The sequence below is a fragment of the Miniopterus natalensis genome, chromosome 2 (genome assembly GCF_054644295.1).
Source record: "Miniopterus natalensis isolate mMinNat1 chromosome 2, mMinNat1.hap1, whole genome shotgun sequence".
In the NCBI taxonomy this organism is placed as follows: domain Eukaryota; kingdom Metazoa; phylum Chordata; class Mammalia; order Chiroptera; family Miniopteridae; genus Miniopterus; species Miniopterus natalensis.
In genome coordinates this window covers 42,868,872-42,886,881 of record NC_142082.1, presented here as the reverse complement: position 1 = coordinate 42,886,881, position 18,010 = coordinate 42,868,872, and the positions used below count along the sequence as shown (strand labels likewise).

The window sequence follows — 18,010 nt, the reverse complement described above, 5'->3', positions numbered from 1 at the left end:
GGCACCCTGAGAAAAGTTTGGCACATGTATCAGTTTACTATTGTTCTTGTAACATCGGCTCATTCATATAATCCAAAATAATCTCATGATATCAATATCCTAAACTTAATCATATCTGCAAGTCCCTTTTACCATGTAAGGTAACATATCCCCAGGTTTCAAGATTAAATGTATATATATTTGTGGCAGGGGCATTATTCAGCCTACCACAGTGTGCTTTCAGGCCCTCAAATACTCACTAATTTTATACGCAAAATAGATTCACCCCCTTTCTGAGTTACCCAGAGAAGAGCCCATACTGCTGCGTTGTTCTCAGTTCCCACGTAACTTAAAGGGAAACTGTCACAATGTCCAGAGCCCTGGATGCCCTCCAACTGAAGGAGAAGGGTGTCCTCAAGTTCCTTACAACAGAAACCCACTTAGGTGGCACCAGCCTTGACTTCCAGATGGAACAGGGCATCTACAAAAGGAAAGTGATAACATCTACCTCATAAATCTGAAGAGAAGCTCGGAGAAACTTCCACTGTCAGCTCATGCCATTGTTGCCATTGAAAACCCTGCTGATGTCAGTGTCATATTGTCCATGAATACTGGCCAGCGAGCTGTGCTGAAGTTTGCTGCTGCCGCTGGAGCCACTGCTATTGCTGCCGCTTCACTCCTGGGACCTTCACAAACCTGATCCAGGCAGCCCTCCAGGAGCCGAGACTTCTGGTGGTCACTGATCCCAAGGCTGGCCACCAGCCTCTCACAGAGGCATTGTATGTGTCAGACAGACTCTCCTCTGCACTATGTAGACATTACAATTCCTTTCAACGAAAAAGGGGCTCACTCAGGAGGTCTGAGTTGGTGGATGCTGGCTTGGGAAGTACTGCTCATGTGTGGCACCATCTCCCGTGAACACCCATGGGAGGTCATGCCTGATCTTTACTTCTACAGAATCCTGAAGAGATTGAAAAGGACGAGCAGGCTGCTGCTGAAAAGGTTGTGGCCAAGGAGGAGTTTCAGGGTGAATGGAGGGCTCCAGCTCCCGAGTTCCCTGCTGCTCAGCCTGAGGTTGCAGGTTGGTCTGAAGGCTCGCAGGTGCTCTCTGTGCCCATTCAGCAGTTTCCTACTGAAGACTGAGGTGCCCAGCTGCCACTGAAAACTGGTCTGCAGCCCCCATTGCTCAGGCCATTAAATGGGTAGAAATAACCACTGAGTGGTCCGAAGCTGTGCTTCCACAAACTCTTAACAGAATGGAAATAAAGTTGAAGAAACATAAATGGTTTCTAAAAGTTATGTCAAAAAAACACCACCACAAGAAGACATTCATCCCAAGGTTCCCAGAAGCCTCAACCTATTGCAGAACCAACTTAATTCCAAAATCTCATATAAGTCTTATCAGCTCAAAAGATCTAAATTTCATCATCTAAATCAGGTATGGATGAGACTCTGGATGTGATCTAGACTGGTCAAAATCCTTGCCAAATGTACACTTGGGAAACTAGAAAACAATATATCTTTTGTGTCAAGCATAGGATTCCAGCTATAGCTCCTTTCAAAAGGCAGTTTCAAGCATATTCAAAATTCCGTTGGACATACTCCATATGCCTGAAACCTGTCTCCTTCTGTTTAACACTTCTTTTCTCTTACATTTTACTGTAGAAAGCAAGACAGAAACAAATCTCACCTTCAACACTTTGCTGGAAAATCTCAGCAAAATATCCAGGTTTATCACTTACAACTTTTACTTTCTATAGAACCATAGGCCTCAAATTAGCCATGCTTTCTGTCACTGTATAACAGCAATCGACTTTATTCTCTTTTGCAATAGCATGTTCCTTGTTTTGTTCTGATTCCTAATTAACAGTGCCTTTAACATCCATATTCTACCAAGTCTTTATATGATCATTTAAGAATTCTCTGTGACATTATAGACTTTATTACCATGTTTCTCACTTACTTCCGAGCCCTCATTAGCAGCGCCTTTAATACCCATGTTTCTAGTTGCAGTCTGTTTATGACCATTTATTCTCTAAGATAGGCTAAGGTTTTATCATATTCCTCATTTATTTCTAGCCCTCTCCAGCAGTCTTTTATATCCATATTTCTACTAACAGTTTGTTAAAAGTATGCTAAGCCTTTTAATAATGCTTCTGAAAATTCACCCTGCCTTTATTCCTTACCCAATCTGAAAGCCACTTCCACATTTTTATATACAGTATTTGTTAGATCAGGAACTCTTTTCTCCTACCCAGATCTGTACTAGTTTTCTATTTCTGCTATGGCAAAGTATTTCTATTTCTGCTATGACAAACGTAGTGGCTTAAAAACATGAATTTATGGTCTAACCATTCTGGAAGTCAGAAATTTAAAGTGTGAGATTTTGATTTCTGAAGTCAGAAATCTTGACTGAGCTAACGTCAAGATGTCAGCAGACCTAGTTCCTTCCGGAGGCTCTTGGGACAATCCATTCCTTTGTCTTGCCGAGTTCTGGAGGCTGTCCTCATTCCTCGCTTGTGACCATGCATCACATCACCTTCACTCCCTTTCTTTCCTTCATCATCACATTGCCTTCCTTCTCTGCCTCTAACTCTACTGCCCTTTTTTTTTTTTTTTTTTAATAAGGACAATTGTGATTATATGGTCCCCACCTGGATAATCTAGCTCATTTCCCCACCTCAAGATCTTTAAAATAATCACATCTGCAAAGTCCTTTTGCTGTAGAAGGTAACCATTTCACAGGTTTGAGGGTTAGGATATGTATAACTTGGGGTAGAGGAGACATTATTCAGCCTACAGCATCACATTTCAAATATGATGTATTTGTTAAGAGAAATAATGGTGTAAGGTATAATTCAGTATATATATGTAAATAAAATGATAATCATTTATGTCATACAGTAATTATGATTTCCAAGTGATAAATATACATATAATTATATTCCCTCCAAATCTTCTTGATGTTAAATAGATCTAATATCATTGTTTTTCAGAAATAAATTATTCTTTTACATTTTCCCTGGAGTGTTCCACTTATTTTCTGATGAAAGTTCTATGGATATTATAGTCATATAAAAATTCCTAATTTGAGAAGAATTGTTAATTCTTGCTTACAAAATGAAAAGAACATTATTTCACAGGCTCTAGACATCAATTTTGATTGCTTAAAAATTGCTTTAACATATATTTCTATCCAGTTATTAGATATTGTGTCTGTTGTAATTATTGTCATTTTGTAGTTGCTATGCATAGCCTTATTATTTTAGTTGTAAATTTATTTGCATACTTCCCATCAGATCAGTTAATAATTTTATATTTTCTAGAATTTAAGCGCATGTTTCTTAGTGAAATTGCTTTAATTATACTAATGATCATTTTCAAAGCTTTGTGAAAGCAACTTGCTTCAAATCATTAAAAAAGTGACTTTCTGCCCCTCAGCTAATTAATCCCTTTATCACCTCACCATGTCTCTTGATGTTTCGTTAATATTCTTGCAATTGATTAAAAGCATAGAGCACAGCTTATCAAGTACATTCATTGATTCAACCATAGAACTAAGAACTAAGGTTTTTGTTAAACAATATTCCTTAAGGTTGCAATTGCAATGAAGAAGTAGCAACGTCCACAGCCCAATAGCTCACAATATTAAATTACTGTTAAAAAGTGTTAGGTGATGAGGAATCGTAATAGTGTCAACAATGAAAATAAAGTTTAAAAAAGTGATGAATTTGAAAAAATGGAAGCTATCAACATAGATCTTTTTAAAGTGTTGATGTACATAAAGTAGCAGTAAACCTGTCTTTGTGGAAATGGACAGTTTAATTCAAATGTTACAGCACAACTTTCAAGATCTCCAGTTTCTTCACTGAATAGGGGTAGGAGATTCACTTTCACTGGAGAATATTAAAGTACTGAGGTGTTTCAGAACTGAAAATCCTTCTTCTTTATGCTTCTTACTGAATTCTTTCCATTCCTTTGGCCATTAATTTTGAAAATATTTAAATGGAAGGGAAAAAAGATGCAATAGTTACTCATGGAAAATCTTTTAGGATTCAAATTCACACTGAATTTAACAAGTATAATAAATATTTCGTTGTTGTCTATAACAACTTAATAAAAAGAAGAAATGGTCAGTGAAAGGGTTCCAAGCAATATGTCAGAAGGATGCTGGAGATATTATGGCACAGTTTGGGGTGATTCCTAGTAATTATAAATCAAATTATATGGCTGACTGTCTGTTTGGTGCGTGATTTGCCTTGCAATATCTGCACGTGTGCTGTCATCTTAAAAATTGTTTTTGCGTTACTCTTTTGCTGGCACATCCTTAAAAAAGATTATTGATGAAAGTATTGTGCCATGACCACTCTACATAATAATTGATGAAATTCTTTTTGAAACTTTCTCATTTGTGTAGAAAATAAATTTAAATAAAGTCAATATTTAATTATATTAAATAATTTTTTTTAAATATATCTTTATTGATTTCAGAGAGGGGAAAGGAGAGGGAGAGACAGAGACAGAAACATCAATGATGAGAGAGTCATTGATCGAGCCCACAACCTGGGCATGTGCCCTGACCGGGAATTGAACCCCGATTGCCTGGATCCTAGGTCGACGCTCAACCGCTGAGCCACTCCCGGCTGGGCTATATTAAATAAATTTAATTCAAAAATCCTTGAATCAAAAAAAGTTTGCCTTGATAAAAAAGTTTATAAATAAACTTTGTAAAAAAGAATGTGTTTTCTTTTATGTTTCAAACCCATACAAATAACAGAGAAAACTATTTGACTTTAAACTTCTATTGCAGTGTCTTGGTGAAGATGGAAAAATTGATTAAAAATTAAAATTAATTTATTGTTCAAAAATAAATAAGCTTAAAAATTTTATTAATTTTTTAAAATTTTAAGAAGTTTTTAAATGAGTTTTTTGGTTACTTTATTGTATTTATACTTTTAAGTTATTGAAGCTGAAAATGATAAAAACATATATGAATAATATAGGGCTGGTGTTATACATTCAGAAGTATTTATTTGAATATTTTTTCTAAGAAATAGAAAAAAATTAATTTTAAAATTCATATGCAACCACAATAGACTTTGAATAGTCTATTGAAAAGCAAACTTGAAAAAGAAAAACATAGTTAGAGGAATCTCATATCCTGATATCAAATCATATTACAAAGCTATAGTAATCAAAACAGTATGGTACTAGCGTAAAAACAGACATATAGCTCAATGGAACAGAAGAGAGAGCCTAGAAATAAACCCAAGCATAAAAGGTCAATTAATTTAAACAAGGGCACCGAGAATACACAATGGGGGAATGATAGTCTCTTCAATGAATAATATTGAGAAAACTGGATATCCACATGCAAAAGAATAAAATTGGAACTTTATCTTATTCCATACACAAAAGTCTAGTCAAAATTGATTAAATACTTCAGCTTAACAATCGAAATCATAACACTCCTAAAATAAAACTTTGGAAGAAAGTTCCTGGACATGGCCTTGGCAATGATTGATAAGACAGCAAAAGCTCAGCAACAAAGGCAAAAAATAAAAAGTGGGGCTACATCAAACTAAAAAAAGTCTGCAAAGTAAAAAGAAACAATCAACTAAATGAAGAGACAACCTATGGACTGGGAGAAAATATTTGTGAACCATATATCTGAAAAGGGGTTAATATACAAAATATATAAACAAACTCATACAAATCAGTAGCAAAGAAAAAACCCACAACACAATAATAACAAAAAAACCAATTAAAAAATGGACAAAGGAGCGCTGCTGGTGTGGCTCAGTGGTTGAGCATCAATCTATGATCCAGGAGATCGTGATTTGATTCCCATTCAGGGCACATGCCCACGTTGGGGGCTCCATCTCCAATAGGGCACTTGCAGGATGCAGCAGATCAGTGACTCTCTCATCATTGATGTTTCTCTCTCTCTCTTTTTCTCTCTCTCTCTCTATCTATCTATCTCTCTCTCTCTACCTTCCTCTCTCTGAAATCAATAAAGATATATTTAAAAAATAATGGACAAAGGATCTGCACTAACATTTTTTCAAGGAAGACATATAAATAGCAAACAAATTTATGAAAAGAAATTTGTTATCAGTATCACTAATCATCAGGGAAATACCACTCAAAACCACAATGAGATATCATCTCACACCTGTTATGATGACTGTTGTCAAGTGTGGGCCAGGATGTAGAGAAAAGGGAACGCTCGTATACTGATGGTGAGATTGTAAAGTTGTGCAGCGGCTTTGGAAAACAGTGTGAAAACAGTGAAAAGATTAAAAATAGAATTACCATATGATCCAACAATCCTTGTGCATATATACCCAAAGGAAAGGAAAGAAATACCTCAAGGAGATATCTGAACCCTCGTGTTCCTGCCAGCATTATTCACATCGCTAAGATATGGTTAAAAACACCTACGTCTTCATCAGCAGATGAGTAGATAAAGAAAATGTGGTGTCCAGATACAATGGTATATTATTTATCCATACAAAAGGAAGATCTTGCCATTTGTAACGATGATGAACATTGAGGACATTATACTAAGTGAAATAAGCCAGACACAGAGTTGAAAAAACACTTTCTGATCTCATCTATCTAGAAACTAAAATTATCAAATATACAGGAGCTCAGTGTAAAATGGTGGTAAAAAGGAAAGGAGAGGAAGAGGGAAAGGAGAGATGTTGGTCAAAGAGTACAAAGTTTCAGTTATATAGGCTGAATAAGTCCAGAGATCTAATGTACAGTATGAGGACTATCATCAGTAATGGTGACTTGAATACTGGAAATTTGCCATAAGAAAAGGTTTCAGATGCTCTCACCACACACACACACACACACACACACACACACAACAGGAAATATGTGAAGTGATGGATATATTATTTAGATTGAATGTAGTAATCATTTCACTATGTATATGTATATCAGATCTTCATGAGCATACTTTTAATATAAAATTTTTATTTAAAAAGGCCCTCTACTTTACAAAGGTTATTATTCTAATTAAACATTTTGACTATATTGTGGATTTCTATTTTCAATAAATCAGTTTGTTACCTGTATTTTAAAATTTATCATAGATAAACAGATACTATATATTTATAGAGAAAAAAACTTTTGGTTTTATATTTTCTGCTATTTTAATACTACTCTTATCCTGTCTTCTACTTAATTCATTTCTAAAATAAAATAAATGTATAAAATATATGAGTTGGTTATCTAGTGAAATGTTAAAAAACTATTTGATGAAAGTCTCAGTTTTCTTATCATCTAATAACATGGAGGCAGAAAATTTAAAAAATAAGCTGTCTTAGGCCATAAACCATGGAAGGAAAAATCACAGAGTGTACCAGAAACATTGAGAGTAGGTGCAAATGGCAGGGGAAATAAGAAAAAAGTACAACTGTATGACTTTAAATATATTATGAATGATAGCTTCATATTTCTAGAATATTCAAAGAACTGAAGTAGTATTTAATCCTGGATCCTACAATTTCCATTTTTTTCAGAGTAAGATTTATCTAAAGAAACAGGCAGTAATTAAAAATTTAAAATACCAAAAATAATAAAAATAAATTTTATAAACATTTAAATAAATTTTTAAAATTAAAATATCTGTTCACAAATATTTAGAAATTAAGAAAAAAAAAACATTCCCAGAGACAGCTTTTGATTCAATGGGAAAATAAAAGTGGTTTTAATAGAATTTAGAAAATGCCAATCATGAGAAAAGTACACAGAAAAATCTATGATTTGGCTGAATCTACACTTGAAGGATAGCACATTGCTTTTTAATTCCATTAGTACAAACAAATAATAAAAATGCACTAGTTATTTCACTCAAAAAGCTAAAAGTTATAATAACAACAAATGAAATCTAGGGAAAGAAGAAAAAATTAATGAAGACAAAAATCAGAAAAAAAGAAAGAAAATCATAAATGAGGAGACATAGAAGAAAATGAGATTCTTTTTTTACTTGTATAGACTTTATGTTACTATTAAGAATTTTTTCAGAATACACCAAAGCCTTCCATGAGTCCCTGTAATATGATGCTATGCAGTGGGGAATGAGGTTCCCAGAAAAAGATTTCCATTTTTCCACGGCTGGCCCACAGATTTGATTTTGAAATTTTATGGAATATCAACACGTTTGTCAGAACCCCTCTACTTTCTTCCTGAGATAGGTCATTGTTATTTCAGGCAAGGAAATTTTCTTTAACTCTTGCTAATTTTTCTGATTCTCTCATGTAGTATTACACCGAATAGAACTGTTTTTTTATTTCTTTGAGGATATACTTTGCTCCAATTCCTACTTTGAACTGCAGTGTTTTGGATTGTCATTGGTCTTTTGTGTTTGTTAATATATGGTGGTAGACATGAAATCTCCTTATGCTATTGCTGTTGTCCTTCCCAGAAAAACCTATACTGTGGATTTAGTAAAATTACTTATATAATTTAGGAAAAAGAAGATTCTGTCCTTGAAATCAATATAACCAGACCTCTTAGAACTCATTCTCAAACCCATGGACACTCATGTTCCATTAACCTTGAAATCTTGCTCCTGTCATCTCCAAACTACATCTCTGATATATCTCATTTTTCTGTTTCCACAATTTATTTCTTGTTTAGCTGAGTGCACTGGCTTCCTCTCTGGTTTCCCTGCTTTCCTTCTCCAGCCTCTCCACTTCACAGATGGAAGAATCTTTTTTAAAAACCAAAGAATGCTATTCCCAGCTTAAAGTCAATGATTTCTGATTCTATTTAGAAAGCAATTAAAGCCTTTCCCCAGAACCGATAAACCCTTACATGATTTAGGCCACTTTGCTGATTTCATGTCTTAGACCTCCCTAACGCGTTCACTCTCTTATGATCACAACAGCTTTTGGCAATTCCAAGAACACACATTCTCCTTGTTTCGAAGCCTTTGCAATTATTATCATCTCTTTTCCCCTTCCACCTGGCATTCTGGCCCTGAACATCCTGCAGATCTCAGCTGAAATGCCATCCCTTCCCAGAAGCCATTCTCCTTGTTATTCTGTAACACAGAACCCCAACATTTTTTCTCTCTCATAGCACTTGAGTACTCTATATTTATTTGAGTCATTTGTTGTATTACTTTCTGTTTCCTGCGCTAACGTATAATCCCTCTATGGCAGGTATCCATCTGTCCTGCTCATTATGTTACCCAGAGTGTGGAGCACTAAGTCTAGTATTTACATAACGTTGAATAAATAAGAGAAAATGAAGGGGTGTTAAACATTTCCTTGGTACTTTACAGTATACCTTATACTAGAAAATATATGTCTGTTTCATATATAAAAGAGAGATGAGCCATTAGAAAGGAAACAATTTAAAAATATTTTGAATCTGGGGCAGAACTCTAGAGGCAGAGAAACAAAATTAGCCAAAGATGAAAAGCAAACACAGAAGCTTCTCCTTTCCTATTTGGGTGCAATAAATCTATTCTGTTGGCAATTATGACCTAGCACTGTTTGAAAATGATTGTGTATATCTTGCAATATCAAAAGTTTTAATAAAACTTGTTTAGTAGATTTCAGCAGTTGTTAGATAGGAAATAAATCACAAAGGTCCCCAATATGTTTATGACTATTACATTAGTTTTAAGCATATTGTATTATAAAGAAGGCAAAAATTTCCCCCTACACTCCTAGGGTGTTTTAGCCTGGCCTGAAAATTAAACTGATGCAAAACAGATTAGCGGGAATAAAGCATACAAATAGATGCTTTCTGTGGTATGAGAGTCCTCGTAAACGATAAAACCAAAAGAAGTGGAAAAACTTAAAGGCTTTTCTACTAAGTTGAACAAAGAGAGGTGATTGTGGAAAGCAGTTAAAATATATGAGAGGGAAAAGGAAATTTAAAAATATTTTAACCAAGTCTTATTGTACAGAATTCTCTTTGTTTTGGCTCCCTGTCAAATAATGTGGGCGTTTTTCCTGGTACACAAAGGGCATCTTTCACATGGCCGTTCATATCTCCTCATCGCCTGTTCTCAGGAGGGAAAGGGGAGAGTAAAATGCCCTTCTTGCACCTGCTGTTTTTTTTTTCTTCTTTTTCCCTAAGTGCCTTTAGCTCAAAATAATCCTTATGCCAAGGTGGTATATTTTGCCACACTTCACTATTACTTTGTGTGTTTCCCTTTGCTTGAAAAATATAATTTCATAGTGCTTTGAATATTAGTCATTCAACAAATATTAGTTACAAAAGTGATTTTATTAAATGCCATAAACACAAACCTGATTTCATTATTCCACTATTTAATACTTTTCAATAAATTGAGATTGAGTAATAAACTCCTATGATGGTGTTGACTATCTTATAATATCTGAGCTCTGATTACCTCTTAAATACCTGATGCTGATTTATTTGTCTATTTGCCTCACACAGACATTTTTAAATCTTAACTACTATGTCCATTTACACTGTGTCCATTTATGAGCTTTCTGCTCCTGATTCAAGATTCAACATATGCGTAACCCACTTTGTCCAACTTTTTTGTAACTATTCAGGTGATTTCAGCATTGCTCCCTTTAAACCTTCAATTGCCATTTGAATTCCTCTCTATTTTTATCATCCCAGGGCATTATTATTTTTCATATTTCTCTTCCTTGCAGTATGTTAAGCTATTTGAAAACAGAGACCAAATTTTTGTTATCCTTGCATAATACTTTAAAAAGTGTGTGTTGCAGAACAAGTTTTAGGCTCAAAATATTGAATTGGCTTGAATTGAAAACTAGCAACTGTGCTAAACAGAGGAGATGGCACACTAAGAGGGAAAATTCCCCTAATGTTCAATACCTGGTTAATTTCAAATCCAAATCAGCTTTCAAAAGTCCTAGTTGTTTTGGTGTTTCCCTCCTTATGATTTTGATTATGTCTTCAGTCCCAAGAAGAATAACATGGCAGAGGCAGGTTTTTGATGGAGCCCCCTCATATGTTGGCAGTGTGGTGCTCTCCAGAAGGTAACCCAGACCCTCGGCATCAGCCTAGAATGGCCGTTCTTGGCCTGAAAAATGTCACACTCTCTGTATTGCTCTAAATCCTTCCAGATACGCTAATTGGTTTTCACTTGGAGGCGGTAGTGACTAGTTGAAAATGAACTATGACTGATTTTTTTTTATTTTGCTGTTCTGGCTTGATAATTTATTCAAGGTCTGTTTTATCTTCAGATATAAATGCCTAATCACCTTAACTTGTAAACATATCGATTAAAAAAATCTGTATCAAAAGTTTTTTCTTACAAATTTAATAATTCAAAAGAAGAATATAGGCACAGTCATAGGACATTATGGGCAATAAGGGTATATTAGTTAATGCAAATTTAAAAGGTTGTCTACATATCACAGATTAAAAGTATAACTCAAATGTTTAAAGTGTGTTGTATCTAAAAATTGTAGGTAATAAAAATAATGGAAATTTTAAGATTAATAAGACACCAAATACCATGTGTCATTTTGTTTTCAAATTATATGGAAATATTTTAGCTAGACAATCTAGTTAATGAAATATGAATTCAAAATATAAAATCATAGTGCTATGTCTAAATATATCTTGTGTTACTTTATTTTATAAAAATATGTTTATGACTAGAATAAAGCAATAGGAAAAAAAGATAAATTTCCTATCCCAATGAATTATTCTTGTAGACATTAATTTATAATCCAATAATTTATTTAAGAACTTACTCTGTTTATTAATTATTTTCAATAGGGTTAATATTATATTCTCCTCCAGACAACTATGTTTTAATTTATGAGGCAGATTTTTAAACAATAAAATAGAGAACAGAAGTATAATTTTTAAATTGAATATAAATAATTTTGAGTAATATACTAGATATATCCTCATTTTATTTTTAGTTTTTCATTAAAAGTCTTGTATTTTAGCCATCTCTGGTGTGGCTTAGGCGTTAGAGCATCGGCCTGCTCACCAAGGGGTCATGGGTTTGATTTCTGGTCAACGGCACGTACCTGGGTTGCAGGTTTGTCCCTGGCCCTGGTCCAGGCACGTGCAGGAGGTAAACAATCCATGTGTCTCTCTCACATCTATGTTTCTGTCTCTCTCCCTGTCCTGATCCCTCCCTTCCTTCCACTCTCTCTAAAAAGCAATGGAAAAATATCCTCAAGTGAGGATTAGCAAAAAAAAAAAAAAAATGTGCTAAATATTTTATTTGAATTACTGGCAGAAAGCTTTACTTATTTTTATGTATTTCAGGAATAGATCTCTGTGTTGTATTTAATTAGGCGGAGGAATATTTCTCTTGAAAGTGACATTGAGAATGCCCCTGTTTATATCATAGAATAATAATAAAAATTTTAAAAATGAAAAAACCTTCTCTAGTTCCTATATTTTTATGTTTTCTCCATTACATTTATTGTGGCATGATTCTCTTGTTTGGAACAATTTATTGTTCTTTCAAAACTCTAACCTATTTTCTCACAAATGATCATGATGACAAGTGATCTCCACACTAACCCAGAGATACATGTTTATCGTGAATGTAAATTTGCATATGATTTTTATTTCAAAAGGATCTAGGCAGACTTTATTTATATAAGCAGAGTGTTAACCTTTAGCTATTAATTTAATATCCTGCCATCAAACCATATTTTCAGAGCACAAAAACATTAAAAATATAGTCATTTATACCTCTCTCTTCATCTTATCTTTGCTGGCTGATAGAACTCACTGTGTTAAAGAGCCAAAATATTTTTTTAAGTGAAAATCAAGCAGTTTAGATAATTCAAAAGTTTTATTGAACTGAAGGCTTTTAAATTTATTTTCAAATATTTTTTTATATTTTACTTTATTCAGTATATCTTTATTGATTTCAGAGAGAGGAAAGGAGAGGGAGAGAGAAATGGAAACATCAATGAGGAAAGAGTCATTGATCAAGCCCGCAACCGGGCATGTGCCCTGACGGGGAATCGAACCCCGATCGCCTGGATCCTAGGTCGACTCTTAACCGCTGAGCCACGCCCAGCTAGGCTATTTTTTTATATTTTAATGTAATATACAGTCCTAGCCGGTTTAGCTCAGTGGTTAGAGAGTTAGCCAGGGACTGAAGGGACCCGAGTTCAATTCTACCCTAGGGCATGTACCTCAGTTGCAGGTTCGATCCCCAGCCCCAACCAGGGGGCATTGCAGGAGGCAACCAATTGGTGTGTCTCTCTCACATAGATGTTTCTCTCTCTCTCTCTCCCCTTTCCACTCTCTCTGAAAAGCAATGGAAAAAATATCCTAGGGTGAATATTAAAAAAATAAAGGAACATATACCTCTTGAATTTTTCTTCTGGCTAGTTTAAAATGAGCTACTTCAAGAAAGGATCAAATGAAGAAAAACTGCAAATCTTTATGACATAATCAAAAGTAAATATTAACAGATATTGAATTTATATAAAGGATAGTTAAAAAGTAAGGCAGGTTGCAATATGACATTTTATTTTTATCTCGAAGTTTGCTATCAGGCAATCTAAAAAATTATAGATAATAATGAAATGGAAAAATAGTCAGTAGTGTACAAAGACCTGGGAATGGTGGGTACTAGATTACAAATAGACCTCTGATATTCCATTTATGTCTGATGGCTTTATGGTTAATAATTAGACGGGAAATTATTAACTCAAGTACCTCAGGTTCAGTTTTGGTTTAAATGAGAAGAAAAAAAGATCACAATACTAATTGTTTAGTACTTGGATCAAAAAATCATCTTAAGAGAATCTCATTGTATTTTCAGAGTATTATATTAATGCTTTTACTGTTCTTTGGTAAAGTGGCAGAATTAACAAATTATTTTTATTTCCCATGACTTATAAGAGCAAGGACTGCAAGCAGCGCATATAAGAGAACACTCCACTGATAAAAACGACTTAATGGAATTTTATTGTAGGCTAGCTCTTTATTCTATATTGATATAAAAATCTTGAAATAACAAGTATTTACAAAATAAGTATGTTTTTCTTTTTTACATCTACTTAGAAGAATAAACATATTAATTTATATAATTTTTTTACTTGTTTTAGGAAACAAAAATGTGTTCACTGAATTTACAAAGGTACTTACTTAAGGTACTTACTTAAGATAAAAACCTCAAAGTAGTTCTCAAATTATCTTTTTACCTTGAGTCTGGCACCTAATTAATCTGTTGGCATATTAACTCTACTCAAATATGTCACAAATCTTAACACATAGCATAAGGTTATATCTAGCATATTACTCTTAAGATGTTTTTATATTTAAACTAGAAAATAAAATCTTCTTTTTGAATTTTTAAAAATTTATCTCAAAAAAATCTATTGCACAATCACATTGTAATTGTCTGAAAGAGAATATAATATTAATCATATAGAAAATCTGAGAAAAGTCCATCTTATTGTTAAAATCACCATCATTTCCTTCACAGACTATGGCAATAACTTTATAACTGTTGTCACTGCTACCAATTGTGCCCACAACTCTTCCCTTGCTTCAATTGGCTCATGAGTAGAGCTGCAATAATACAGAAAAGAGTAATAGTTGCTATGCTTTTGTTGAAACCTATAAAACGATATATCACAAACGGTGAACTTTACGCAAATTAAAAGAAAATCAACCAAGATATTAGGAAATCTCAGGGGGGAATGCAGAAATGACAAATGAATCTCGCTGTATTACAAATGTGTAACATAACCTCATCCAAAGAGATGGGAGAAAGAAGAGTTAATTTAGGTTACTTTGGAAAACAACATTTTGACAGACTACTGTAAAGTTAAAAAGCAAAAGAACATAAAGACTATACTTTAATTGGTTGAGTTGTTTCTCACAGAGGTAGGGGTTAACAATTCTGAAACTGCTTTACATGATTACTGGAAATGCAGAAATATATGTTGATAATAGACACCAGGTTTTGTGCTTTTGGAGAGAGATGTTGTGATAGAGTGAACAAACCCTATGATACTGGGATACCCAATAAGGTTGCTGGATTATGGATGGAGATATCAGTGTGAAATTGTGTTTATTTTAATACAGATATAGATAGAAGTAGAAATAATTATAACTATCTTTTATAAGCAAAACTTTAAGGAAAGACAGGATATTTACACAGCCTAAAGATGTGACCCCAAAATATTCATTTAATACTGTAGGGATATTAAAATCCCTGAAATTCTTTAATATTTTCCCTCCAGAGATGGGGAGCTCATTTTTATTCCCTTTTAACATGGTCTTGACTTAGTGACTTGCTTTTAATAATTATAGTATAGAAAGGGGAAAGAGTGTGTGGGGAAACCCACCACCAGCTTATCCATGTAATTAAGGTTGACATCATCAGTAGTAAGTCAGGTGGATATCATGGCGTTTCTCTCTATATGATGTCATGAGAAGAGCATGTCATCTCTCTGGTATCCTTCCTCCAAATCCATAACCCCAGTTCAATCTTGATAAAATATCAAACAAACCCAAACTAAGGAAGTTTCATGTAATTCCTAAGCAGTCCTGAACACCAAGGGAAGACTAAGAACTGGTAACAGCCTAAAGACAGGAAGACATGAAGACCAGGCACCTTGGATTGGAAACTTGAAAAGGACAGAAATGGGAAAACTGTTGAATCCTGAATAACCATTGAATAATATTGTAGCTGTGTTTATTTCTTAATTTTTTTCCAATGTAGCATGATCATATAAGATATTATTAGGAGAAACTGGGTGAAGGATATATGGGAAGTCCCTAAACTATGTAACTTTTCAGTATATCAAATATTATTTCAAATACATTAAACGTTAATAATAATAATATTAATAACAATACTTCCTGCTAAAACTCTGCCCCATTACATTCATAATGTCTTTCAAACTCTAGTATTTCTGGCCCTTGTATTATGGAATTTATCTCCTTTCCTGTTTACTCCAATGCAAGGACCTTCTTGCTATTTTTTCTTGGCTTAAGGCATTTATTTATTTATTTATTTATTTATTTATTTATTTATTTATTATCTATTTATTTTTATAGATTATTGATTTTTAGAGAGAGAAGAAGAGAGGGAGAGAGAGAAACCGATGTGAGAGTGGAACATCAATTGACTGCCTCCTGCACACCCCCTACTGGAGATCCAGCCCACAGCCTGGGCATGTTGCCACCTTTTGGTACATGGAACAATGCCCCACCAACTAAGTCACACCAGCCAAGACCCTGGCTTAAGGTTTTTAAAATCCTTCACCTTGAATAGAAATTATCTGCTGAGTACCTTGCTTTATGGCAACATCTATACATTTCCTTCCTTTTCCCTTCAGCCTAGTTTCAAATATCTTTTAAGTGATAAAATTACAAATGAACTAATTGAAGTTTAAAAATCAGTTGGATTTTTTAATATCATTATTAAATTATCCCTCCTAAGTTGTTATTTGCACACAAAAATTAGTATACAATTAATTTAATTAGGAACTATTTTTCAATTTTAATTTTAAATATGTGTTTGGTTATGGCTTACCAACCTAACTTAGAACATGACTGAACTAATTGATTATATGTGCCTTTTTTAACAGCTTAAAAAATTTACTTAACTAGATAATTTAAAATAGGTTTTTATCTTTTAATGAATGAAAGGTAGCTCAGTCTATGGGAGGGAGGCTCTTTATATTACAGATAAAAAAAGCAGATTCCCAAAGAGAGCTTGTGGCATGAATGGTAATATAACACAGGCAATTTGCTAGACTACCAGGGCTTACGCTTAGCTCTCTAGATTGTCAAAATAATATTTATAATTCACAGATTACCCTAGTTTCTTTTAAATATATCTTCTTTATAAGTATGAACTATGTAGTATGCTAATTTTGCATTTTGGGGCTAAAGCATGAAAAAGTATTGACAAAGTAAAAGTCATAGGCAGTCACACTTCACAAAGGGATAGAAACTAATCTATATCAGGTACATTTTTTATTGAGATAAATGAGTATAAGTACTTAATTCCTAAGCAAAGAAGTTTTACTAAAGTTAGATATCCCTTTCCATGAAGAGACTTAAGAATATTCTTGAGATATTAGGAATGGTAAATTGATAACTAAGTATATGACAAAACAATATTCATTGAACACAGAAGCAATGACTGCTTCTTTCAAATATTAATAACTTCTTAAATTGCGCATTAAAGTCCCATCACATGAATTTATTATTTAAAACTCCAGTAAATTTAACGTTATTTCTAAGGCAACTATTATAGAGACTTAATGGATTTCTTAATTAGGATGTAGTATTAATGCTTATAGAACTCTAATTAAAATAGAGGATTTGAGAAACTGACAAAGTGTGAAGAAATTATTCATACAATGATTTTATTTTTAAAAAATAATAAAAGTTTTATTCAAAATATTAAAGGAAATATACAAATCATATCCTTTATTTAATCATTATACTGTTTCTCATGAGGATTAATATGTATTGTTCTATTCTAAATACATGTTCTATTTTACTTTAATATCTTGGAAGTTATGTAATTCACCTTATCTTAAAATTAGATTGTATTGATTTTGCAGAGATATGAAAGTGCATCTTCTATGTTACTGGCCAAATTATTTTGCACCTCAGGAATTTATTTAATAATTTTACTTATTTGAATATGAATTTTCATTATATGTGTAACACTACATTGATAATTTATCTGGATAAACTTATTTAGAAAATGTCTTTATAGGTAAAAAGTTGCTGTCATCAAAAACTATTTATTTATTTATTTATGTTTTATTATTATTTTATTTTTATTGAATTTATTGCGGTGACATTGGTTAATAAAGCTATATAGGTTTTAGGTATACAATTCTACAGTACATCATCTGTATATTGTATTATGTACTTACCATTCAATTTATTATTTATTTATTTATTTATTTATTTATTTATTTATTTATTTATTTATTTATTATCTCTTGCCTGGTGGCAACCAGGGCCAGCAATTATTTTCAGATGGCCACAGGCACTGGGCTTTGACAGGCAAAGGAGCCCAGCCTGCCAATGG

The 18,010-nt window shown here is 33.3% G+C and overlaps 1 pseudogene; it reads left to right on the top strand.

Moving 5' to 3' along the window:
• Positions 1 to 347: 347 nt before the first annotated feature.
• LOC148093674 (small ribosomal subunit protein uS2 pseudogene) lies at positions 348 to 1,412 on the top strand (annotated as a pseudogene).
• Positions 1,413 to 18,010: the final 16,598 nt, after the last annotated feature.